General features: G+C 39.9%; 1 protein-coding gene and 1 pseudogene across 1 annotated transcript in view; both read left to right on the top strand.

The window, feature by feature from the left end:
* The window catches only part of HPSE2 (heparanase 2 (inactive)), a 732,977-nt gene that overhangs the window by 629,784 nt on the left and 77,099 nt on the right, over positions 1-26,094 (top strand). The gene's annotated exons all lie outside the window — the stretch shown is intronic.
* On the top strand, positions 17,683-20,737 carry LOC116553764 (annotated as a pseudogene).

The raw sequence follows: 26,094 nt of genomic DNA, 5'->3' as shown, positions 1-26,094 counted from the left end.
AGTATTGATTGCCAGGAATTAGGAATTCTCTGTCTTCCTTAGCTGGGTGGAAACCTTAAATGACTCATTAATCTTCAAGTCTCATGTCACTGCTGCTCTGAGGAAAAACATCCTGGTGTGGCTAGGCTGCCAGGGTGGGGGTGAGGGGAAAGAATCTGAAGCCCGGAAAGGAAAGAGGGTTAAGAGAACCTCAAGGCAGAGAAAGGAGTTGTTGGGCCCAGAAAGAGAAATCAACCAGGATTTCAGAGAAGATAACAAGGCTGCCCTTCTCCAAGAGGCCCCAGTAACCTGAGAATCTTAAAGGATAGTCCTGTGACTGCTCTATCCCAACAGACTTTTGGGGCTTGGCCAACAGGAAGTTATCTCTCCCCTTGTCTATCCATCCTCCCTGGAGCAGTTTTCATCCCCCACCTTCAGCCATGGCTCCTGAAATGTGCCAGTCCTTGATCTAGGGGGTTTCTCAGTGCCATCTCACTGAATCCCCGCAATAGACCTATGAAGTAGATACGGCTATTTTCCATTTTTATAGATTAACAATTGCAAATTCATAGAAGTTAAAGTAAACTGCTCAGGATCATACACTTAAACTGATTTTAAACTAAGGACTGCAACCGACTCATTTCACTCCTGGATCTTTACCGTCACTGCCTCAGCAGGGTCAACAGTATTTCTTCTAAAGAGTTCAGTTCTTCTGCATCCTTCTTGACATGCTGAGGCAAAGAATCAGGGCACAGGAAAAAGTCTGCTACCTAAGTCTGATAAAAGCATTATGGTGACTAAGGTTACAAACCCCTTTGAACCCTGCACTAATGTTTGTGAGAGCTATGTGGTCTTCCCAGCAGTGTCTGTTCCACGTTAGCCCTTTGCACATCTGGCACGCTTGATCCCAGATGTGTGATTTTTATCCCATGAGGTGAGGCCACAGTACTGGGGATCCTGCCGGCTCAGCTGTGTTCGCAAAGGTCTGTTTCTTTGACAGGGCCTGCAGGAGGTAGCTAGTGGTGGTTTTGTAACCCCTGATTTATTACTGTCTCCAGCCAGAGACAAGTGCTATACAATTTGGTACACTTACATGTACACGCACACCCATACACACCATCCATTTGTAGAGAAACACAAAAAAGGAAACATTCATAAGGCATCACCATTGATTCCTCTTTTCTCCCATATCAGCTGGTCTGACTTTTCCCTGTTGCCTCCTTTGCCTGTGGTCTGTCAGCTGGAGGTGATGACAAGGAATATTTCAGACTCTTTCCCCATCTGCTCCAAACACCAGGAAGCTGCAGGCCTGCTTCCCTCCAGGCCAGCTTAGAAATCCTGGTGTCAGGATAGAGCAGGCTTCCAAAAGCCAACCACAGAACATTTAATACCTGTGCAAACCCCACATAGAATTCATATGCCATGGGGTCATGGCTTTATGAGTGTTTCCATGACATGGTATTATTACACCCCAAATCTCTCACCTCATATGTCACTCAAGCATTCTCTGTCAGGAAACCAAGGAATAAACATCCAAAAAGAAGATTAATATTAGAGAGACTAAAAGAGTAAAGTTCACCCAACCATCTGGTTCAGCTCACAAGGGATGTGTGTGATCCCTTCTCTCTGTTCCTTCACCCCTGCGTTACACCTCATCCTGTCTCGCACTCCAGTAGGAATCCCTTTATAGCAGTGTTGCTTGGGCTACCTGTGTCAGAGTCAGTGGGGAAACCTGTAAAAAATGCAGCTTCCTGGGAATCATAATTTCTGGGATATGACTTAGGAATCTGCATTTCACAAGCTCCCCAGGAGATATCTGTGCACTACAGACTACCTTATCCCCTTCCTGAGAAGCAAGCCATCTACCCATGTTTGAGTACAGTTAGTCATGTAGAACTCACTACTTCCTTGGGCAGCTAAGTCTAGTAAAAGTTTATGGTGATGAGGAGAAAAATATCTTTTATTGAGAATAATTTGACTTTCTATAATTCCCATCCATTTTTCTTTTCATTATTCCTCTTCCATCTGGAGCAACAGGAACTAAGTCACCTCCCCTTCCATAGGAGAGCCTCTAACTCAAACCCTTCTGTGTTCCAGCTTAGGAAGAGGAGAAATGATCCCAGTTCTCAAACATAAGCACATTGTGTTCAGGGGCAAGCTTTCCCCAACGCTCTAGATCATACTGTCTCTCACACCTTCCCTGGGCACATGGGCAGGTTACTGATGGCCTGACGTTGGCTTGCCTTTGCACAAAGTCTTGGGGAAAAAAGCGGGCAGAAAATCTACCTGCTATGGAAAATAAATTTGACTTTTAAAAAACTGTGGTTGCTTCTGTGTCCCTAGACCTTTAGCATGGCCTTCTAGAGATCAGGTAAGGAACTTACATAAGAGGTGTATTTTGAAGGCCACTAGAAATGTTCTCCATCCCCAAATGCCTCCCTTGCATGTGCAATGGTGGCCCAAATCCCCCTGTTTAAAGATCATCCCTTGTGGTAGGATTTGCCTTTCCAAAACAACTCAGTTAAAATGGAAATGCCCACAAGGCATATCACGTTAAGTCATTAGCAATTTGTGGAAAGAGCAGTCAGAGCCAAGTCCTATGTCATTGTCCTGGCTATGCCATCTTTTCTCTGTATAGCTTAAGTTTCCTTCCTGAGCCTCAATTTACTTCCTGTATTAAATGAGAAGAACGATAACCACTAACCACCTCACAGGGTTGTGAGTATTCAAGAAGATAATGTATGTTTCATGCACTGGAAGCGTTCTGAAGTGTTTCTATTATAATGCAGTATTATAGGAATAGCCAGTCTGGGTTAGGCACTGAAACAAAAGGTCTTGTCTTATGAGGGTTTTGCAGGAGGCCTGGAGGAGAGCATGGTTGGCTAAGAATGCAGCCTCTGGACTTCCTTGGGAAGATCTTGGCTGTATAGCCTTAGCTGATAAGCTCTCTCTCTTCCTCTCTCTTGGTGACCCTTTTCTTCATCTGCAAAACAATAATGATGATGATGATACGGGTTTTTATGAAGATTCGATAAAACAATACATGTAAGACACTAACCTAGTATATCTATTAAATGTTCTATAAGTATAATCAAGGACAAGGGATAAATTCTTCCAAGTTTTCTTAGAACCAGAAATACCATTTGACCCAGCAATCCTATCACTGGGTATATACCCAAAGGAATATAAATCATTCTGCTACAAAGACACAGTCACACCTATGTTTATTGCAGCACTAGTTACAATAACAAATACATGGCACCAACCCAAACGCCCATCAATGATAGACTGAATAAAGAAAATGTGGTACATGTACACCATGGAATACTGTGTAGCCATAAAAAAGAAGGAGATCATGTCCTTTGCAGGGACATAGATGAAGCTGGAAACCATCATCCTCAGCAAACTAACACAGGAACAGAAAACCAAACACTGCATGTTTTTGTTCATAAGTGGGAGTTGAACAATGAGAACACATGGGCACAGGGAGGGGAACAGCACACACTGGGCCCTGTCAGAGGGTTGGGTACAAAGGGAGTGAGAGCATTAGGACAAACAGCTAATGCATGTGGGGCTTAAAACCTAGGTGATGAGTTGGTAGGTGCAGCAAACCACCATGGCACATGTATACCTAGTAACAAACCTGCATTATCTGCACATGTATCCTGGAACTTAAAGTAAAATTTTTTTTAAAAATTCTTCAAGTTTTGTCTGTCTGCTTGGATTTCTGTTTCTTTTTCCCTCATTCCACAAATTTACAAAAAAGTAAAAGCTTAAGAATATAAGGTTGTTATGTAGACCATGGGAACCAGTTGTTCCTTTCTGCTAAGTACCAAGTAATATATTGTGGACAATACTCAGAACAGGACAAATCACCATGCAGGACAATGACTGTGTGTCCAGTTTGTCCAGAATTGTCCCAGTTTATTTTGGTAGTAAATGTTCAGTGTCCTGGTTTGGACACTGTAGAGTCACCCCAGAATTAGATTTTCAGAACTTTCAATGATGGTTGGAAACATTAAGACAGGTTACTGAGAAAGCTTGTGAAATTTTCTTCCTTGGAAACATTTAAAACATATCCATCTGGCTGGGATGATTTAGAACAACTGCAAATAAGTACTCATTTACAAGACCCCTAAAATTCTTTGTTTGGTTTGGTTTAACTAAACCGCCTTGCCCTGCCTCCAGGAGGTACGTAGGTAGTAAAATTAATGGAAACAACATTCTTAACTACTCAATTTGCCAAACAAAAATTGCTTTGTGCTGTGGGCTAGTGGATGTGGATGAGCAACCATTATGAGTTGGAGCCGCAAAATTCTGCTTTAGATTGTAGAAGAGAAATACCGTTAAGTTTGGAATTTAACAAATTATTGGACAACTAAAACTTTGAGGGAAGAACGTAGAATACTACATAAAGAAATTGCACCAATAGTTAACAATGTGCCACATTCTCTGCAAATACTAACACACCGCATCCTCAAAAAAAAAAAAGCCTATAAATTTAGTACTATTATTACACATATTTAAAGATGAGAAAAATGAGTCACAGAGAGCAAAGGAACCTGCTCAAGTTAATGGAAAAGTCAGAATTTGGCCCAGGAGGTTTGGATCTAGAGCTTATGCTCTCAACCACTGTGCTTCGTAGTCCTGGGAAAGAGGTAACACTTTGTTTAAACAAAGGCAGGGAGTGGCAACAACAGCACTGGCTAGGTTTTAGTACAATGTGGCTGGCTGTTGTTGAGAGCAGTCTGCCTTGCAACTGGGGGAAACAAACCAGCTCTCACTAAAGGGAGGAGGGATGGGAGGAACAAAGAAAAATAGCACTTATTGAACTTTGCGTTTAATCTTCTAGATATGCATGGAAAGTAGGTGTCATCATTTCCATTTTACAGGTACAGAAGCTACAGGTTAGAAAGGTTAAAGAGTGGAAGAAGCAAGGTTTCTCCCCAGGAATCCTGGTTCCTCCCGAGAAATCCTGCTTATGGCATCTGTGGAAAGTGCCTATGATTCATACTAAGCCAAACAAGCAGGCTACAGTCTTGAATATTGAAGATGGCCCTAGTTGTGTATGTTTGTATAGGCACATACACATGTGCACATGGATACACAGGAAGGAAAATAAGAAGAAAGTATAGCAAAAATGTCAACAGTGGTTATCTCTGAGTAGTAAAATAATGGGTAAGTTGTTGCTTCTCTGTATATTTCTTTATTTTCTAAGTGTTACTTAAGGAACATGCATCTTTTTTATAATGACTTTATTTGACATATAACTTACGTGAGCTACAATTTATCCATTTAAAGGATACAATGCAATGGCTTTTTTATATAGTCACAGAATTGTACAATAATCACTTTTTGTACCTTTTTATCACCCAAGAAGAAACCTCATAATTAGGAGCACTCACTCTCTATGTGCCCCCAGTCCTTCCCCAAGTAATCACTAATATAATTTCTGTCTCTATTACCTATTCTGGACATTTCACATGTATTAAATCATACAATATATGGTCTTTTGTAACTGGCTTCTTTCACTTAGCATAATGTCTTCAAGGTTCATCCATGTTGCAATGTGTGCTTATACTTCATTTATTTTTATTATAGAATAATATTCCATTACATGGATATGTCATGTTTTATTTATCCATCCATCAGTTAATGAACATTTGAATTATGTCTACTTTTTGACTATTATGAACATTTGTGTACACGTTTTTGTGTGTATACATGTTTTCATTTATCTTGGGTATATATCTAAGAGTGAAGCTGCTAGATCATATGATAACTCTGCTCCTTTTGAGGAGCACATGTATCTTTGGGTTGGTTTGTTTGTTCATTTTTTTAAGCCAGAGCCTTAGGAACCACTTGTATGATACCTGGCCCAATGAAGATTATCCTAAGTTTTCCATATCAAACCTTTTGTAAAATCATACAAATAAAAAATCAACCCATCCAAATATAAAAAATAGAATAAAAAAGGAACTAATCCTCAAAAGAAGTTTATACACAGAATCATTTGTTTATCCTACAAATATTTTTGAGTATCTGTTATATACTAAGATTAGACCAGCAGATTTTAAGTCAGAAGACCTGATCTCTGCCTTTCCACGCTCTCAAAGGGTGTCTGTGAGGATCTAACAGGATTGAGTAGACTCATGTATCGCTTAATGTTAAGGATATATTCTAAGAAATGCACTGTTAGCAATTTCATTGTTTGTGTGGATATCATACTGGGTATTTATGCAAACCTATATGGTATAGCCTACATGTCTAGGCTGTGTAATATAGCCTATTGCTCCTAGGCTACAAACCTGTATAGCATGTGACCATACTGAATACTGTAGGCAAACATCACATAATGGTAAGTGTTTGTGTATCCAGACATCAAAATATAGAAAAGGTACAGGAAAAATATGATATAAAAGATTTAAAAACTGTACACCTGTAAGAGCAGTTACCATGAATCGATCTTGCAAAACTGGCAGCTGCTCTGGGTGAGTCAGTGAGTGAGTGGTGAGTGAATGTGAAGGACTAGGACATTACTGTACACTACTGTAGATTTATAAACACTGGACACTTACACTACCCTAAACTGATTTTAAAGTGTTTCTTTCTTTAATAATAAATTAGTCTTAGCTTACTATAACTTTTTACTTTATAAACTTTTTAATTTTTTAAAACTTATTGATGCTTGTATAATAACATTTAGCTTAAAAATACATTTTACAGCTATATAACATTTTCTTTTCTTTTCTTTTCTTTTGAGACGGAGTCTCACTCTGTCACCCAGGCTGAAGTGCAGTGGCACAATCTCTGCTCACTGCACCCTCCGCCTCCCGGGTTCAAGCGATTCTCCCGCCTCAGCCTTCTGAGTAGCTGGGATTACAGGCGCGTGCCACCATGCTCGGCTAATATTTTGTATTTTTAGTAGAAACAGGTTTCACCACATTGGCCAGGCTGGTCTCGAACTCCTGACCTCGTGATCCGTCCACCTTGGCCTCCAAAAGTGCTGGGATTACAAGCATGAGCCACCACGTCCAGCCACAAAATTTTCTTTGTATCCTTATTCTTTAAACTTTTTTCTGTTTTTTACTTTTTAATTTTTTTACCTTTTAAAGTTTATTCTTAAAAACCAAGACACAACCACACACATTGGCCTAGGCCTACATGAGGTCAAGAGAATCAGTATTTCCTACTGGGGAGGCTGAGGCAGGAGGATTGCTTGAACCCCAGAGGCGGTGGTTGCAGTGAGCAGAGATCATGCCACTGCACACCAGCCTGGATGACACAGTAAGACTCTATCTCAAAAAAAAAAAAAAAATTATCAATATCACTGTCTTCCACCTCCACATCTTGTCCCACTGGAAGGTCATGTTCCATGGCCTGGAGCTCTCATTTCCTATACAAATGCCTTCTTCTGGAATACCTCTTGAAGGATCTGCCTGCAGCTGTTAAATTTTAATAAGTAAAAGGAGTATATTCTAAAATAATGATGAAAACTATAGTATCATAAATATATAAATCAGTCACAAAGTCATTTGTTATCATATCATGTATTAGGTGCTATACATAATAATTATATGTGCTATACTTTTATACAACTGGCTGCACAGTAGGTTTGTTTTTTACCATCATCGCCACAAACATGAGTAATGTGTCACACTACATTACAATGGCTATGATATCACTAGGCAATAGGAATTTTTCAGTTCTATTATAATCTTATGGATCCACCATTGTATATGTAGTCCATCACTGACTGAAACATTGTTATGCAGTGCATGACTGCACTTGGCCCATTGGAAATAGCTGTTCATCTGTAAAGGAGTTGTAGTGGGACTGATCTAAAGGAGGCAATGTCCTGCTGAGGTGGACTAAGAAAATACACTCAGTGAAGAAAAAAAGGCCTGAGTGGCAAAGAAAAAGGTGGGGCCTACATAGGGACAGGACTGGGCTTTGGTCTCAGGCTTCTTAGGGATCATCAGGAAATCCCCAAGGGAGGGGTAAGGCACGGGACCACTTGTGAGGTGCATCGTAGGGCAGAGACAAGTCCTGTGTGGCTTTGCCCCTTCCTCCACCTGCCTGTTTGTCACATGAAATCTGGTTGGGAGGCTGGGTGCAGTGGCTTACGCCTATAATCCCAGCACTTTGGAAGGTCAAGGTGGGCTGATCATGAGGTCAAGAGATTGAGACCATCCTGGCCAACACAGTGAAACCCATCTCAATTAAAAAATACAAAACTTAGCTTGGCATGGTGGCACATGCCTGTAGTTCCAACTACTCAGAAGGCTGAGGCAGAAGAATCACTTGAATCTGAGAGGCAGAGGTTGCAGTGAGCCAAGATCTTGCCATTGCACTCCAACTTGGTGACAGAGCAAGACTCCATCTTAAAAAAAAAAAAAAAAAAAAAAAAAAAAGGAAAGAAAAAAAAAGAAATCTGGTTGGCCAGCTCAGCCAGTCACACTTCCTTCAGGAGACCCCTGGCTTATCAGCAAAGGAATAGGGAGAAAATATGGTGGTGACCATCATTCACAGTATCTAAGATCTGCTGTTCTGATTGGAGGACAAGACTTCCAAGGGTATTTGGAGATGAGATTGGCAATAATGATAGGTTGAGCTTGAGGGGGAGGCTAAGGAAGTCAGAGAGAGTAGGAGAAATGAACATGGATGAAAGACTCTTTATACTCCTAGCTCTGCAATCTATTTTTTAAAGCCTTTTAATAGTCTGCACTACCTATACAAGAAAGTCTGTAGTGAGCCTCCATGACCCTCCATGGTCTGACTCCAGCTTATTTTCCACCGTAACTTCCCACTGCTCCCTTTCAGGACATCCAGCCACAGTGAAATATATACTCTTTCCCAACCAAACCCAGAACCCAGCCTTTGTCTGGAACAGTCTCCTTTACTCTCTGCAAATCTAAATAGCCACCAGTTCTAAAAAGTACAACTCACAAACCATCTGTTCCACAAGGACTCTCCAGAATCCCCACATCCTCCTCATAGACTAAATCTCAGACTTGCTGCATTCTTACAATGCTTTATCTGCATAGTGACTCTCCCAGGCTGTCTTTTCTTCTCATCAGAGGGTAGGGCCCTCAGGGCAAAGACTATCCCTTCATTCACCTGCTCTTGATAGACAGTCTGGCACATAACAGGTAGTCAATAGAAGTTTATCTGTCAGTGAGTGAGTAGATGGAGTAATGAAATGGGGAAGTGGATAAGGGGAGAGTGAGAAGGACTTGGGGGATGTCAGGATAAACATAATCAGACGAGTACCAGCCAGCACAGGAAAGGAGAGAAGGCTTCAGGGTAAGATGACTGGAGAGTGTGCTGAGGTACAGCCCAGTGGAAGTGGAGAGTTGGGGCAGGGGGAGAATAGAGGGCAGAAGGAAAGAGCATGCAGGGCAAAGAATGAGTTCAATCCTAGGGACTCACAACTGAGTTAAAGGACCAATAGACAAGGCTGGGTGTGGTGGCTCATGCCTGTAATCTACACTTTGGGAGGCTGAGATGGGTGGATCACTTAAGGTTAGGAGTTCGAGACCAGCCTGGCCAACATGGTGAAACCCCATATCCACTAAAAATATAAAAATTAGCCAGACATAGTGGCAGGCGACTGTACTCCCAGCTGCTCAGGAGGCTGAGGCAGGAGAATCGCCTGAACCTGGGAGGCAGAGGTTGCAGTGAGCCAAGATTGCGCTACTGTACTCCAGCCTGGGCAACAGACTGAGACTCCATCTCCAAAATTTAAAAAAAGAATAAATAGAGAGACTTTGATTCCCAGGGACACAAACTCAGATGCCTAGAGAGGCTAGACAGGGAACGTGAATGAGCAAAGTGGGTAGCAAATGGTGTGTACCCTAACTCTAGGGTACAGCCTCTGCTCAGCTCCAGAGGATTCTTAGACGTAAGCCTCCATGGCTGGGCACAGTGGCTCATGCCCATTATCCCAGCACTTTCGGAAGCTGAGGTGGGCAGATCACCAGATCAGGAGTTCAAGACCAGACTGGCCAACCTGGTGAAACCCTGTCTCTACTAAAAAATACAAAAATTAGCTGGGCATGGTAAATTAGCCAAGTGATCTCGGCTCACTGCAGCCTCCACCTCCTGGGTTCAAGTGATTCTCCTGCCTCAGCCTCCTGAGTAGCTGGGACTGCACCTGACTAATTTTTTGTATTTTAAGTAGAGATGGGATTTCACCATGTTGGCCAGGATGGCCTCAATCTCCTGACCTTGTGATCCACCCACCTTGGCCTCCCAAAGTGTTGGGATTACAGGCGTGAGCCACTGCACCCAGCCTCTAGTAGACATCTTTTGGTAAACATATGCACACATTTCTATGTATACCTTGGGATGTATACCTAGGGATGGAGTAGCAGGATCATATAATATGTTTATGTTTGGCTTTAATAGATCCTGCCAGTGTGCAAAGTGTGTAAATTTATATTCCTACCAGCAGTATATGAAAGTTTTGGCTTTTCCACAACCTTGTCAACACTTTGATTTTTTTTTTCATTTTAGCCATTTTCATATACATGTAGTGGTGTCAATTTTGTTTTACATTGCTCTGATGACTGATGAAGTTCAGCACCTTTTCCTATATTTATTGGCCATTTGGATAGTTACTTTTATGAGGTGCCTGTTCAGGTTTTTTATTCATATTTCTATCAAACTGTATATCCTTTTCTTTATACTGGTTATGACTCCTTTGACAGATACATGTATCATGAATATCTTCTTCTACCCTGTCACTGATCTTTTCATTCTTTTAATAGTGTCTTTTGATAAACACACATTCTTAACTTTAACATTGTCCAGTTTATCAATTTTTTTCTTTATGATCAGGATTCTTTGCATCTTGCTTAGTAAATATTTGCATACTCCACTGTCACAAAGATGTTCTATGTTTTCTATTTTCTAAAAGCTTTCATATTTTACATTTCATATTTAGATCTGCAGTCCATCTGGAATTGTTTTATTGTACAGTATAAGGTAAGAGTCAATAAACATTTTTCCATATGAATATTCAATTGACTCAGCAGCATTTATTGAAAAAGATCATTCTTTCCCCAGTATACTATATTGGCGCCTTTGGCATCAATCAGGTGATCATGCATAGGTAAAGGTCTGTTTCTAGACCTTGTATTATGTTTCATGTGTCAGTTTGTCTATTCTTGCACCAAAACCTCAATGTCTTCTTTACTATAGCTTTATAACAAGTCTTCATATCTGGTGATATAAGTCTCTTTCAACTTCATTTTTCTTCTTCAAGATCACCTTTGATATTTTTTGCTTTTGGCATCGCCATATAAATTTTAGACTTAGCTCATTAAACTGCACAAGAACCTGCTGAAATTCTGACAAAGGTTGGATTTAATCTGTAGTTTAATTTAGGGTGAATTAACATCTTTACAATATTGAGTCTTTCATTCCATGAATATCGTAAATCCCTTCATTTATTTTGATTAATTCATTCCTTTACATAAGGTTTCATTTTTTTCAGGGCAGAAGTCTTACCTACCTTCATTAGATATATTTCTAGGTATTTGATGTTTGTTGAAGTTATATCTTTCTTAAAGTTTTATTTTCTTCGTAGTTGTTGCTAGTAGTGATCAAATTAACATTTGTATGTTGACCTTATATCCAGTGATGTTGCGAAATTCACTTAGTAATTTTAATAGTTTGTAGATTCTTTTGAATTTTCTACTTACACAATAATCTTGTCAGCAGATAAACATTTTTCTTTCTCCTACTCTAATTACTACTCGTCTTTGAATGGAGTCATCTATTTGCAGAAGTATGTGTATGGGGGCAGTGTACTGTCTCTATTAGAATCTGTTGTTCATACTTCCTTCCACAAAGTTTGCATTTCCTGTGCTCTGGGAGTACGCTCTCCCTTCTGTTCTCCACATTCCAGAGGTCAGTGTAGCTCACAGCAATTTCCCTTAGATCTAGACTCTGTCGCTGTCTGGTAAGCTCACCCCATTCTTTATCACTATCAGTCTTTTTTGGCTAGAAGTACATGTGGCAAATAATAAAAGTGAATTAATAATAATAATAATAATAAAAGAGTTTAATATGGGTTCTTCTTCAACTCAGTCTTTCTGTGGTGAGGAGCTAAGTCTATATAGAGACACTCTCCACTCCCACCTATACTTTTAGAGTTCTTAGTATGCTTTCAAGGCTGTGACAGTTTTCAAGACTCTTTATTCTACCTCAAGCAAGCGAGCCTAATACTTTGTAAGTATGCTTTGTAATTATGGTGCTTGGTATGATGGCTGTTTACTTGCTTCATTGATAATGGCCTTCTTCTTAAGGCTGCTTTACATTCTTTTCATTGTTGTCAAATTGGTTTTGAAAGAGAAGAGTGAAGGTACAATGTCTTTATTCCATCATCTGTAACCAAATGTCCTCTTCACATGTTTAAAAACTAAAATTTATAGTTTTTTTTATTATAAACTTTATGCATGTTCATTGTATAAAGTATAGAAAATAAATGGAAATACACAGAAGAATAGTTAAGAATAGAATCGTGTGGGCTTATTTGCTTGAGGCAAGGGCAGAAAAGACTTTACTATAACTGCAAGACAAGAGGTGTTAATGGACAAACGAATCCCATGGAGAGCCAGACTGTGCCAAAATATACAGCCCTCAAAGGGGAGCTTAGTTAGACAAGTCCACAGGACAAGCCGAGTGTGCAAACATAAACAGCCCTCAGAGGGGAGATCTGGGCAGGCAGACACATACAGGGCCCTGCAGGAAAGTGGAGGCTGCAGAAAAGACAGAATGTGCAAACAGCACCTCGCTCAGAGGGGAGGCATTAAAAGGGTGGAATCCCAGTCATTAGAGGTGCTGGAAGGCTTATTAAGTTACATTCTATTCCCTGAGGCTAATGCTGAATTACTCCCCTTCAAGATTCAAGATTCATTTAATACATTTTGTTAAATGGCTCAAGAGGGAGCAGGACTTCCCCTGAGAAGATTTTAAAGCCCTTAGAGCTGAAAGGAACTTCAAGGGGAGTCTAAACCAGTACCTCCTAAAGCATGGCCTGTGTGCCATTAATGGCATAGGAAGTTATTTTAACGATACATAGATTTTTATTTTTACTTAAAAGTTGTATTTAATTTATGTTAACAAATCAGAGCTGCTGCAATGAAACCACAGTTCCACAGATATTCTTATTTAGGATGAGGCAAAAGTTGGTAGTAATGTTAGGCCTTGAGTGATTTAAACTATTAAGCAAATAAACCCCAGGTATTGTACAGATACTGCAAAAATTAAGGTTTGGGAAATAGTGATCTAGAGCAACCCACTCATCTTAACTATGAGGAGACTAAGCCGGAGAAGAAACACGACCTACCCAAGGCAGAACCAAGAGTAACACCCAAATCCCTTAATTTCCAGACTAGTGTTGCTTTCTTCTGCAACTGACTTTCCTTTTAATTTTAGAGAATTCAAAATTGCAAGGGTTTCTAGGTATTCATTTTACTCTTCTGGAATATTATTTACTTTAATGACACGTGTATCACTGTTAACATTCTCTGCCTTTGTGTAGTCAACCATTTAGTAAACATCATAAAGCATTTTGGGGCTGATGTAAGGAATACTGAGACAAGATGCGGTCTCTGACCACAATAAAACTTAGAATTTTATGGGGAATTAGCTAAGTACAAATAACCTTTCAAGCTACAATGAAGTACAGACACAGCATACAAGAAAACTGTTGTGGGAGAACAGAGAAAGAGACAGTTATTTTCAGGTGGAGACTGAGAGACTTCATGATGGAGGTGCTAATTTAGTCAGGTTTGAGTGAATGAATAGGATTTCAGTGGCCAAAAAGAAGAAAAGAGAATTCCAGGCTTAGGCAAATAATAGGAACAAAGATTGAGAGGTGGCTGAGTCCATGGAGAGTTTGGATGCTGTCGTATAGTCTGATCTGATCTGGTTGGAAGCCTGTGGAGAAGGGACAGTGGGCAGAATTCTGGGAACAGGATGAGTCTGACCCTTGGTGGTCACAGGATGCACTGCAAATTTCTCTCAGAATTATGGGAAAAGGTAGATGATAGGACTGAGGCATTACATATTCTTATAGCGATCATGACATGCCTGTAACCCATTTACTTAATGCTAACAGTACTCAAAGTACCCTTGGATCCTTGCTGAGTTCTACGGAGGAGAGAGAGTACTCAATGAACAAGATCGCAATGCAAGATTGTACTGTAAAAAGAAACAAGGGCTAGAGGACTAACTGGACACAGACACATGTGGCTGTCCACCTGAAGATGAGAAGTTCCACTGAGAACAAAAGACAACTCCGCAAACAGCACAGGAAGAGCCATAAAGAGAAAAGAGAGAAACAAAATAGCAATCATCAGTGACAGCAATTAAATTCCTCTTTCTTATTCTGACACTGGACAGGCTTCATTAACCTGTAGTCTTGGAAAAGAAGACAGGCTAATGTAATCTAGGATCCAGAATGCAAGAGGTGATATTTGGGCTTGAGCAGTGGGATGGCAGAGCCAGAAGTGGTGGAGAGAGGGAAGACAGAAAATTCAGCTGGAACAGACCAAGAGAATTTACTTGGCCATTGCTAAGGTTTGAGGTGTGATCTGTGTAAAGAGTAGGCTTGAAGAGGAGGTGAGCTCTTTACTTCAGTAATAATAGATGTCTTAGCATGTAGTTGACCCCTAGGGATTTGGTAAGACTGAACACATGGGTAATAGCCACCCAAAGTCTCACATGTAAATGAGGGAAAGGAATAAAGCTTCACGAACAGAAAGAACAGATAGCATAAACTAAGATAATACATAAAGAATAAACATCTGTAGTAATTATACAGTTAACTGTTAATATGTGTATGAACAGTGTTCTCTATTCTCAATATAACTTTGTAGCAAGATTTCTGGTCTTATCTTTTCAATATTCCCAGGAATGCTCGGAATGTGTTTTCTTGAAATAGTTCATGTAACCAACCACCTGGGGAATTCACATTGTAGATGCTTTGAATGGGGTGAAATGTTAGTAATCTGAAAACAAGTGTGTACTTATGCATGTCAAATTAACTAAGAGATGGAAATAGCAATGAGGCTAATCGCAAAATATCAGAAATTCTAAAAACGATTATATCCTGCTTTAGAATTCAATTTAATGCAAGCAATTTTTATTAAGGGTCTTTTCCAGGCAAAACCATTTAGTGTCCTTTGAGAAACAAAAGGAAGAGTCAGAGATGTCTTGACCTTTGGGGCCCTTGCTGTCTAGTAGCTGATGGACAACTCTAATATACAGCAGGCTAAAATAAATGTTATAGAAGAGGCTGATGTGGGATGTCTTAGAGGTTCAAAGAAGAGAGATCATACTTCTTATATCAAATCTAAGATGCTGTCAATTGAAGGGCACAAAATTATTTTATGCACTACTGAAAAAGAAAGAACTCTGATAATTAAACAATGATTGATAGGCAGGGTGCGGTGGCTCATGCCTATAATCCCTTTGGGAGGCCGAGGTGGGTGGATCACCGGAGGTCAGGAGTTTGAGACCAGCCTGACCAACATGGAGAAACCCTGTCTCTACTAAAAATACAAAATTAGCTGGACGTGGTGGCACAGACCTGTAATCCCAGCTCAGGAGGCTGAGGCAGGAGAATTGCTTGAACACGGGAGGCGGAGGTTGCGGTGAGCCAGGATCACGCCACTGCACTCCAGCTTGGGCACTAAGAGCAAAACTCTCAAAAAAGGAAAAAAAAAAAAAAAACATGTCATTGATGACAAGAGGCATCCCTTTTCCAGAGATGTTAAAAATGTGAAAAAAGTCATCATAGAATTGATGAAATGTAGTCGAAGAATTTTGAAAGGTTGCAATAATACAAAAAGCATACCAAGTAGGGTCTTCTGTTTTTTATATGCTGTAGATAAACAGATTCTTAGATCATTCACTTCCATGACTTCTGTCACGCCCTCTAGGATCATAACTCAGAAGGCTTAGTCTCCTGCCAGAATTTCTTTCCTAAAATGCAGACCCTTATATCCAACTTTTTACATTCATTTATCTATCACTTATGTGCAAGGCACAGTTCTAAGTGCTTTATATTAAGTGTCATAAAAACTCTATGAATAAGTATTATAATTACTAAGATGATAATGACGATGATTATGATGATCTCCATTACACAGAGAAGCTACTTATCCAAGTTCATATTTCTAGTAAGTGGCAGAACCATTTACCAGCTACCTGTTTTCCCTTAAATATCCTACATTATTGAAATATCAACATATCCCAAAACTAAATTAATTGTTCCCCTATAAACATGCTTCTCCTTAGGTTTTATAGCATCATCATCCTCACAGTCAGGTTCCTCTCCTTCATCTACCACATCCAACTTATCGCCATGTCTGTCAGTTTCTTTCTTTTCCTTTCCCCACCGTCTTTGCCCTAGTTTAGTGTTTGCCAAATTTACCTGGTCGTTAAAACCAACCAGAGAAAATGTATTAATGATAAAGATTCCCAGGCCCTTCTTCTGGGGTTTTTGATTCAATGATTTTGGCTAGGGTAGGATCCAGAAATACGTATTTTTAACAAGTACCTTAGATGATGTTTATATTCAGGCAAGTTTGGGATACAGTGCTGTATCAATTAGGGTACTTTGATTATGGGCAACAGAAACCAACTTTGGCTAACAAGCAAAAAAGAAAAAAAGAGAGTTTATTAGAAATATATAGAAAGCACACAGACTATTTTAAAAAGCTAGGCAACCAAGAAAGGGTAGGAAATTGGATAACTCTGGGGAACCAGGGAGCAGAAACTTCAGAGGCTGAACAGTCTCTTCAGAGGCTGCAATTGGGGTGAATAAGCCCCAGTCATTTTTCAGTCTTTGTGTCACTCAGTTTGCATCTCTGATTCCAGAGAGAGAACATTTGATTGGCTTAGTTTGGATCATACTCCCGTCCCTTGGTGGGAGTGTGGGGCATCTTTATTGACAGTCTCAACAGAACAGCATCCAGTAAGGAATAGGTACATTTTATAAAAGGAAAATGGGAGCACTGTTGTCAGAAGAAATGGGAGTTGATGACGGGCAGGCAAAAGCAGCAGATGTTCACTACAGACAACCCAAACACATAGTCCACGTCTTCATTCCCCTTCGTCTAGAGATGTATACATCCTCTCTAATCTCTCTTTTATGCAGCGCTATTAGTGTGATCTTCCAAAACATACAACTGATTGTCTTACTTTCCTGATTGCAACTCCAAGCAAACCCAATCCCACATAGAGAATAAAGATCAAGCTTCCCAACACGCCCACAGGGCCTGCAGTAAGCTGACCCCTGCATACCACTTCAGTCTCCTCTTTTGCTGCTTCCCCTCTCCCACCTCTTCCCCCAATTCCCTTATGTTTCAGTCATAAAACTATTTATAGTTCCTCAAATAGGCTCTACTGTTTGATACTTTTGTATTCATTTATTCTTTTGTTCATCAGTGAATAGTTATGGAAGGCTCACCATAAGTCAGGCACTGGAGGCACAACTGAGATCAAAACAAACTAGTCCTGGCCAAGCTCAGTGGCTCATGCCTGTAATCCCAGCACTTTGGGAGGCCAGGGTGAGAGGATCACTTGAAGGCAGGAGTTGGAGACCAGCCTGGGCAACAAAGCAAGACCCTGTCTCTTTAAAAAAAATTTAAGAAAGAATTAGCCAGGCGTGGTGGCCTGCACCTGTAGTCCCTGCTACTTGGGAGGCTGAAGCAGGAGGACTGTTTGAACTCAGGAGTTCAAGGTTGCAGTGAGGCAGTGACCTATGACTGTGCCATTGGACTCAAACCTGGGTGACAGAGTGAGAACCCATCTCTACAAAAAAAAAAAAAAAGTGTTGAGCATTAATAAGGATAGAAGGGCTTCCCTGAGAAAGGGACATTCAAGCTAGAGAAGTTTATTAGGCTGGGGAAAAAAGGAAGTTTCTAATAGAGGTAGCATGGGCTGTAAAGTGGCATTTTAAAGGAACAGAAACAAGGCCAGCATGACTGGAACACAGAGAGAGTATGGTTTGAGAAGAGTTACTAACAGCAATAGGTAACTCAAATAAAATTTTCTTTTGAGGAAAAATGTTTAAACTTAAATAAGTTGAATTTTTAAGTGCAGCAAGAAATGCAAGTGTAAATGACCTCTACTGAGTTGGAAATACTAGTCTTTAGACTTTGTCAGATATCAGGCCAGGGATATGATCTGGGAGTCAGCTGCAGAGCTGAACCGTGGAGTAGATGACATTGCTCAGGAATAGATCTGGTAGAAGGAGACTGAGAACAACTTGAGAAAAGACCACGTTTAAGAAAGATGTAGAGAAGGCTCACTCTGCGAGGTAGGAAAAGAGTCACAGAAGGCAAAGGAAGAGAGTTTCAAGAAGGAGGAAGTTGTTGGTCAATGTTCAGTTGCTAGTAAATGCAAAGGTGGAGAAAAAGAGTGACCAAGAAAAGCTCTCCCATTTGTTAGTAGGAAGTCTACTAGTGATGAAAAAGAACACTTGGACCACATTGATTAGATAGAAACAAGTGGGTAGGTGATTTTAAAAGGAGACAGGAGCTTTGTTAAGAAGTTTGTCACTCACCGCCAACGACCTGCCTTGCCATGTGCACGCCCTACCACCGCCCCGCAGAAATGCTTCAGTTACCTACATTGTGTCGCCAGATGAGACCGGTGTTGAGGGTACTGGCTTCTCATCTCACTAGGGCTTATGCCAAAGATGTAAAATTTGGTGCAGATGCCCAAGCCTTAATGCTTCAAGGTGTAGACCTTTTAGCGAATGCTGCAGCCATTACAATGGGGCCAAAGGGAAGGAGAGTGATTATTGAGCAGACAGGGGAAGTCCCAAAGTAACAAAAGATGGTGTGACTGTTGGAAAGTCAATTGACTTAAAGGATAAAAATAAATACATTAGAGCTAAACTTTTTCAAGGTGTTGCCAATAACACAAGTGAAGAGGCTGAGGATGGCACTACCACTGCTACTATACTGCCACGCTGTATTGCCAAGGAAGGCCTCGAGAAGATTAGCAAAGGTGCTAATCCAGTGGAAATCAGGAGAGGTGTGATGTTAGCTGTTGACGCTGTAACTGCTAAACTTAAGAAGCAGTATAAACCTGTTACCACCCCTAAAGAAATGGTGCAGTTTGCTACAATTTCTGCAAATAGAGACAACGAAATTGGCCATGTCATCTCTGATGCAATGAAAAAGGTTGGAAGAAAGGGAGTCATCACAGGATGGAAAAACACTGAATGATGAATTAGAAATTATTGAAGGCATGAAGTTTGATCCAGGCTATACTTCTCCATACTTTATTAATACATCGAAAGGTCAGAAATGTGAATTCCAGGTTGCCTATGTTCTGTTGAGTGAAAAGAAAATTTCTAATGTCCAGTCCCCTGTACCTGCTCTTGAAATTGCAAATGCTCACTGTAAGCCTTTGGTCATAATCATTGAAGACCTCAGTGGAGAAGCTCTAAGTACACTCATCTTGGATAGGCTAAAGGTTGGTCCTTAGGTTGTGGCAGGTAAGTCTCCAGGGTTTGGTGACAATAGAAAGAACCAGCTTAAAGATATGGCTATTGCTACAGGTGGCGCAGTGTTTGGAGAAGAGGGTTTGACCCTCATCTTGAAGACGTTCAGCCTCGTGACTTATAAAATGTAGTCAAGAAATCATTGAGCAGTTAAATGTCACAACTAGTGAATATGAAAGGAAAAATTGAATGAATGGCTGGCAAAACTTTTAGATGGAGTAACTGTGCTGAAGATTGGTGGGACAAGTGATGTCGAAGTGAATGAAAAGAAAGACAGTTACAGATGCCCTTAATGCCACAAGAGCTGCTGTTGAAGAAGGCATTGTTTTGGGAGGGGGTTGTGCCCTGTTTCAGTGCATTCCAGCCTTGGACTCATTGACTCCAGCTAATGAAGATTAAGAAATTGGTATAGAAATTGTTAAAAGAACACTCAAAATTACACAAGGACCATTGCTAAGAATACAGGTGTTGAAGGATCTTTGAGAGTTGAGAAAATTTTGCAAAGTTCCTCAAAAGTTGGTTATGCTGTGAATGGAGATTTTGTGAATATGGTGGAAAAAGGAATTATTGGCCCAACAAAAGTTGTGAGAACTGCTTTCTTGGATGCTGTTGGTGTGGGCTCTCTGTTAACTACAGCAGAAGTTGTAGTCACAGAAATTCCTAAAGAAGAGAAGGACCCTGGAATGGGTGCAATGGGTGGAATGGGAGGTGGTATGGAGATGGCAAGTTCTCACTCTTAGAATAGTGTTTTACCTTTATTAATGAACTGTGGCAGGAAGCCCAAGGCAGTGTTTCTCACCAATAACTTCAGAGAAGTCAGTTGGAGAAAATGAAGAAAAGACTAGCTGATGTTTAAGAAATCACTGTAATCATCAGTTACTGGTTTCAGTTGACAAAATATATAATGGTTTACTGCTATCCATGCCTACAGATAATTTATTTTGTATTTTTGAATAAAAAGAATTTGTACATTCCTGATACTGGGTACAAGAGCCATGAACCAATGTACTGCTTTCAACTTAAATCACTGAGGCATTTTTACTACTATTCTGTTAATAGTAGTAAAAATAGTAGCATCGCTTGTCCTACCAACCTTCAGCTTGCCACCCCCCGATGAAAAGTTAAGCAGCCCTTCTGTGGAGAGTGAGAATAATTGTGTACAAAGCAGAGAAATATCCAATTATGTGACAACCTTTGTGTAATAAAAATTTCTTTAAAGTAAAAAAAAAAAAAAAAGAAGTTTGACAGTGCTGCAAGGGAGACGCACAGTACTGTAGCAGGATAAGCAAATAGGTTTTTAAAATGGAATTTTGAAGTAGCAAGGGAAGAGACTTAGTGGGAATAAGTCAAGATATAAGATGCACATAATTAAAGTCAACATCTGAAGGAGGCCAGAGGAAAGAGGACCTTTAACAAATATGACATGTATCTTCATTCTCAGCAATGGAGGAATAATAATAATAGTTATTTTGTAGTTTTGTGGACTATCAGGTTCTGTTCTAAGTAATCTAGAAGTATTTAATTTAACCTTATCAACAACTATATAAGGTAAATACTATTAATTTCCTCATTTTACAGATGAAAAAACTGAGGTTCAACTTTTTTTTTAGCCCAATGTCTCAAAGACAGTCAGTGGTATAAGCAAAATTTAATTCCAGGTAATTCGATTCTAGAATTTCTACCCGTAACCAGTATACTGTCAGATGATAAAGATTTTGAGGTTGCTGGAATGGAACCTTACCATGAGTACTTTAGGATACTCATGTCAGATGACATACAGCTTTGTAAGAAAATAGGACTTGAAGGTATCAGCTGCAAGTGGGCAAAAGAAGATGCGATTATGGGACTCTGTGGGAACAGGGATGATTTGGGAATCCGTCCTGTGAGAAATTCAATGGGGGTCTCATATAAGATGAATCGAAAGGTTGATCCTCTTATCTGCCACAGTGAGAAAAATATGAGTATCACAGTAAGATTAATATTCTTGTTTTTCTTGACCCTTTCAAGATGCCAGATGCTGAAGAAATTGGTTGTAGAAATAAGGGCAGGGGGAGTAGGTCTACTGTCTCAGTTTCCAAGTATGTTCCTGTGCAATTCCTACTATGGAATGCCTATGTCAGTGCTCAGAGAAGCTCCTATTTCCCTTACCTAAAGGTTGAAAAGACATTCGTCTCTGAATTTCTTTTTTTTTTTTTTTTGAGATGGAGTCTCACTCTGTTGCCCAGGCTGCAGTGCAGTGGTGTTATCTCTGCTCACTGCAACCTCTGCCTCCCAGGTTCAAGTGATTCTCCTGTCTCAGTCTCCCGAGTAGCTGGGATTACGTGAGCATACCACCACACCCACCTAATTTTTGTAGTTTTAGTAGAGACAGGGTTTTGCTACATTGTCCAGGCTGGTCTTGAACTCCTGACCTCAAGCAATCCTCCCACCTCAGCCTCCCAAAATGCTGGGATTACAGGTGTGAGCCACCGTGCCCAGCCTCATCTCTGGATTTCTGGAAGTATACAAGGAAATAGAGGGGAAAGGAAATTTGCCTACCCACTGTCAACAATATACTTTTTCTGTCTAGCACCATTCAGTAAGTCATCAGAAAATCAGGATTACAACCAAAGTTTCATAAGAGCTATTAGAAGTGAGTAATATGTTCTTCTCTGTGACCATAATGCTTTGTTCTATTATGGAATATATGACTATCATTATTTATATTATAGTTATTTATGGGCATTTTTGTCCCTCTATGAGACCATCAGCTTTGGAAGACAAGGCTATGTGTTGTGCATATCTGTATTTCCAATGCCCAGATACTGCCTGGAATCTCATAAATATATTATACATATTTAAATTGAATTATTGTAGAAGAGAGAGACCTCTTCCCCAACTTCTTAAAATTTTGTCTAGTTTAAGTAATTCTGAATTTAAATGAATGCTTAAACATGGACAAATCAGTTTTAATATTTTCACTTGAGTTTTTTAAGTAGTTTGTGAAGACAATTACAGTGTTTTAATAAATAGATAGATAGAACCTAAGTGCCATGAGGAGAGAGCTATTGTCTGTCTTTTTCCCCCTGTATGCCAGTATCTATCACAGGACCTGGCACAGAGTGTATGCTCACTGTATATGTTATTGGCTGAATGACTGGTTAATATCTCGGAAGATTAAAAGAGTGATTTGTTCCTTTGCTTTTGCCCCCACACTGTATTCCTCTCACCTGCGGGTAGAATGGCTATGCCTGTATATTCAGATTTCTAGACCCCTGTGTCCCTAGTGTTGTTTGAAGACATTTTGTTTCAGAGCAAAAAAGAGGTTGACATTCAGAAGAAACCCTCCACCAAGACTGGTTCTTTGATTGAAAGGTGCAGAGCTGGCACTGAGAGATAGATAGGAGGGTAGAAACAAGTCCATTGAAGGCTGGCAGCCCTGGCTAGCTCCTGACAGAGCTCTGTGTGGGAACAGAGCTTCTGATGGAGTAAATGTGAGAGCCTTGGTAATTCTTCCATTTGGAATTTGTCATATGCAGTACATTTCAGAAGAACAAAGGTCGCCTTTTAAAAATTAAATTTTGACAATGAAACACTAGAGTCACAGTGTAAGGACAGCATAAAGTTAAAGTCTTTTTAATTATAATTAAAAAGAGAAAAACTTTTTACAACTACAAGGATTCTAAACATTTACCCAACTCTAATTTATTACATTAAAATCTGTTTTTTTAATTATAAGAAGAGAATGAATGAATAATTCTCTATCTAATGAGTCACCTGAGTCCTAAAGATTATTTTAAAAAGAAAAGCTATTTCTCTTCCTAACATTGTTCTTGATTTTCCTTTTTTATTTGATACAGTTTATAGTATAGTCCTTAAGTTCACACAATCTCAAATTTAATTATCCTCATATTTCCTCTTTACATCTAGAGTCCAATTACATCATGGTGGATGCATTTGAAATGGCTCTTCACTTCAAATTTGCTGTTTCCTGACTGTATTATCAGTCTTAATGTGCTATGGATTAGTTGCTTTTGTTTACTTAATTTTCTTGCTGTTTAACCTTCTCTCCATCTTGCAAACTATATTTCAGAGAGCAAGCATTATCTATTTTGGTTATTTATGTACTTTTGAAGAAGTTTATGTTTTATATCTTTGACTTATTACTCCAAGATGCTCTGGATTCTGTTCTCTATTTATGTAGTCTGTTTTTCAAAAATGATTCTTTCGCTTTGTTCATATGCTCTTGATTTTCTAAAAAATGTGTTTAAGACACACTTGTAAATGGCTTTAGAGAATGCTCAAACCACCTAGAATTGCATTTGGCCTACTACATCTTTATGGCTCCACAATGGTCAAGGTCATGAGCCCTTTAGCTCATGGGCCAATTTATGTCACACCATTTACAGATCACAGACCTTGTTCAAAATTCACACAAATGTAGATTTTCATGCCCAAGAGAAACTAGGAGAAAACATATGTATGAATATATGCAAATTCAACCCTATTACTAAAAAATGATTTAATGTATATGCTCTGCCATTGGTGGTCTATTCAGGCAACAAATTTAGTCATTTATGCCACAAAAATTTTTGACCTCCTACTATGTTCCTAGCATTCTTTTAGTTACCGAGGATGCACAATGAACAAAAGAGACCATTTCTATCCCTATTCAGAACCACTGACTCATACCAACTTTATTTTTATGTGCAGAAGCTGAGACCCAGAATGTGTAAGTGGCTTATCCCAGGACATACTGCTGTCACTGACCAGGCAGAGCCTGAAACCCCAGTTCCCTCCTTCTCCACTCAAGGGCTATTTCTCCTATAGTGCCTTCTCTTAAAGATAAAGGAAGACTGTTGAAGGGTGCAGGGATAATGGCAGAAGACAGACGAGGAAAGGTGTGCCTAAGGTGGAGGTAAACCCAGGAATGACCATGGAAGTTAAAAGAAGAGTCAAAGTGCTTATAGCAAAATGCCAAGAAACTGAAAGAGGCAGAGGTGTGCGAGAAAGAGAAGAAAACAAATCCAGTTAAAGGGAGGGTGAAGAAAGGTGGTATAGGGCAGAGAGCCAGGAACAAAGAAAGGAGATATAGAGAGGGTAAGAAAGAGGTAGATGAGAAAGTCCCTGAAGTAGAATGCCATCCACACTTTTCTAATAATCTGAGTAAAATGCTAAAAATAGGATCATACAAACAGCTTTCTTAACATGCTCTATTTATTTATTTATTTATTTTTGAGACTGAGTCTCGCTCTGTCTCCCAACCTGGAGTGCAATGGCACAATCTTGGCTCACTGTAACCTCTGCTTCCCAGGTTCAAGCGATTCTCCTGCCTCAGCCTCGAGTAGCTGGGATTACAACCACACCCAGCTAATTTTTGTATTATTAGTACAGACAGGGTTTTGCCATGTTGGTCAGGCTGCTCTCGAACTCCTGACCTCGGGTGATCCACCCACCTTGGCCTCCAAAAGTGTTGGGATTACAGGTGTGCGCCATTATGCCTGGCCTCATAACATGCTTTTTAAGGAAGGGTAAGTGTCATGCCTTGTAGTTACCAGACTGTTAAATATTGTGGAGTTGATTCGTTGCTAAAATGGTTTGACAAGAGATAACCAAAAACTGATTTGAACCTCTTTACCACTTTCCTGAGCCTAATATTAAGCAGTCACCTGTTGCCTTGCCCCATGTAGTAGGTCCGTAATTCCAGAGAACAGTATTCTGATTTCTGTTTGGTGCTGCTGGGAGAGAACTAGCCTATGTTGCAGGGTACCTATGGACAAGTTAGACAAGATGTGTCAAAGTACTTGACAAAACACATGAATCCATCTGCTGTGGCCCTATACGTGTCTTCACTGTCCCCACAAATGGATATGCTTATGCCTCTGTTCACTTGTATCCCTGAAGGACCTACTCGAATTTTGCACTTCTTCCATTAAGCTACACAAGCAGTTCTCTAGAGATGAATGTATGTCCTTTATTTGGAAACACTGATGCAAAATTGAAAGCCACATTAATTACGTAGGATCTAGGTCAGTAGTTCTCAAGCTTGGCTACACATTTAGAATCATCTGGGGAGCTTCAAAAAAATTCAATTCCCTGGCAGCAAAAGCAGAATTGGCAGGGAGTGGGGCTTAGGTCCCATTTATCAGTATTTTTTAAAGCTCTCCAGAAGATTCTTGAAAACCACTAACCTAGGCCTCTTAATGAGATATTCTGGGGGACATTATATAGACATAGAGAATAAACAACTGCCTTGCTTGCTCTTAGCTGCTCCAAGAAACTAGTATAAAATACTAATAAATACGTTCCTAAATCTGCTGGTAATATTAGATAAACCTAGTTTCAGGAAGGTTCGAGATTGTCAGGACCCACAAAAAGATAAAGAAAGCCCGATAGAAAAGGAGATTACTAAATGCTTGACTTTGAGCCACTGTTCTTTTCTGAATTTCTGCCTACCTCTCTGGCTATACTTCATTTGCCTTTGTATGCTCTTCTTCCTCTACCCATCTATAAACATCACTATTCTTCAAGGCTTTTTCCGAGTCCTATTTCTTTTCTTATTCTACTTATATCCTATATCAGCTCATCAACTCACAATCTCC

This window comes from Sapajus apella, unplaced genomic scaffold (assembly GCF_009761245.1).
Source record: "Sapajus apella isolate SASKATOON/1434 unplaced genomic scaffold, GSC_monkey_1.0 scaffold13, whole genome shotgun sequence".
Classification (NCBI taxonomy): domain Eukaryota; kingdom Metazoa; phylum Chordata; class Mammalia; order Primates; family Cebidae; genus Sapajus; species Sapajus apella.
This window is presented reverse-complemented; position numbering and strand designations above follow the sequence as displayed.